The sequence below is a fragment of the Echinops telfairi genome, unplaced genomic scaffold (genome assembly GCF_000313985.2).
Source record: "Echinops telfairi isolate 266 unplaced genomic scaffold, ASM31398v2 ScPeMD7_7469;HRSCAF=8507_0, whole genome shotgun sequence".
In the NCBI taxonomy this organism is placed as follows: Eukaryota; Metazoa; Chordata; class Mammalia; order Afrosoricida; family Tenrecidae; genus Echinops; species Echinops telfairi.
The window spans coordinates 84312458-84314034 of NW_022111372.1; the positions used below are offsets into that span (position 1 = coordinate 84312458).

The 1577-nt window shown below is 52.6% G+C and overlaps 1 long non-coding RNA gene across 1 annotated transcript; it reads left to right on the forward strand.

Moving 5' to 3' along the window:
- The first annotated feature begins 471 nt into the window (after positions 1-471).
- On the forward strand, positions 472-836 carry LOC123521022. The gene is made up of 2 exons (XR_006679519.1): positions 472-575; positions 784-836. It is a non-coding gene; the product is annotated as an uncharacterized LOC123521022 (long non-coding RNA).
- Positions 837-1577: the final 741 nt, after the last annotated feature.

Sequence of the window (1577 nt, forward strand, 5' to 3'; positions counted from 1 at the left end):
CCCCCTCTCCTGCTAATGGAAGACCTCTATTCGTGGAGAAGAATGGCAGGCAGGGGGGTGACCTGGCTGGGTCTTACCACTCAAAGTATGGTCCGTGGACCAGGACCTGAAAAACTTGTTAGAAAACGCAACTTCCGAAGAAGGCCCTGCCTTCGATTCTTCAATCAGAGTCTACATTGACATGAGATTTCCAGTGATTTGCTGCCTCTTCGGGTCTGAGAAATTCCGTCCGTGGTTTGCCAAGGCCTGTGGCACACGGAGAGAACCAGCTGATGCCCTTTGGATGGCTCGCTCACTTTTGCTGATAGAGTACGCACTGTCGGAACTTTGTACGTTCTGTGCGTGGAGGATAAGCTTGTTTAGCTTGTTTGCTTAACCTCTCTGCAAATGGGCTTCTCTGTAGATGAAAAACATCCCGGGTTGGACTGTGTGTCCTTTCCATAACTCCTTGTGAGAGGAACTCGCTGAGAGGAACGTGTTCCCTGGGGAACAGAGGACAGCTTCCCCGTGGACTGTCCCAGGCTGTAAACCTTGGTGGAGCAGGCTGTCAGGCCCTTTCTTCTGCTGAGCGGCTGGTAGGTTCAAACCCTTGTCTCTTGGGTTGCCTGCTGAATGCTGAACTGCTGGGCCCCCAGGGCTCCTTTACGGAACTTTATTTCCTCGAGGGTGGAGATGAGGTGTGGGAGGGAAGGGTGTGCTGTGGAGTGCATGTGCTCTGGTTCTTGTTCTTTTCCTCAAGGGGCTGGAATGTGATATGTGATTTCTCCCCTCTCCCTCTGGAAGGTGGCGGAAACCCATCCGACTGCTACTAGCAATAAAACGTGGGAAACCTGTCACACCATTGGTCTTCATTTACAAAAAGGTGGGACCTACTCATACTTGGCAGGCAGGGTACGAAGACGGCGCAATGAGACAACGACGTGGTCAACAGAGAGCTACTCCAGTACAGAACGTCTGTGCAATTCTAGGTTGCCACCTGTGATCGCTGTCCCTGTGAGCAATCCGACCGTGGTCTTTGCAACTCAAATGCTCTGCACGTGCTGCCCCCTGCTGGCTGAGGCCTTGAGTTAACATGGGTGGACTGCAGGTAATGATTTTAAGAATGGAGACCCTGGCATTGACATGCCTGACTTGCCTGTTTTTTCATCATCCCTGTGAAACAATCCCAAACTTTCAGAATAGCTGGAATTTGTTAGGGAGCATATCATGAGATTTCCAGGGACCTTCTTCCCAGAGTTTCTGATTCACCATGCAGGGGCAAGTTCTAGCAATCTGCATTTTGATAAGCCTGTTGAAGTGAGTCTGCAGTGCAGCCGGGCAGCAGAAGCACTGGTCCTGGGCATGTTTCTTAACCTATGGCCCTGGGACCACCTCTGGGTCCCAGACTGATATCGCTGTGAGCTGTACTAACAGAAGCCAGCGTGGACAGGAAGGAGCCAGCAACTCCTCGCTGTGCACCTGGCAGGACGGTCCGTGTGGGCGCCTGGATGCAGATCTGGGCACAGAGGCACTCGGTCAAGGCCTTGGAGGGTGGAGGCCCGCAGAGCTGACATCACATAAAGAAAGGGGAACAGACC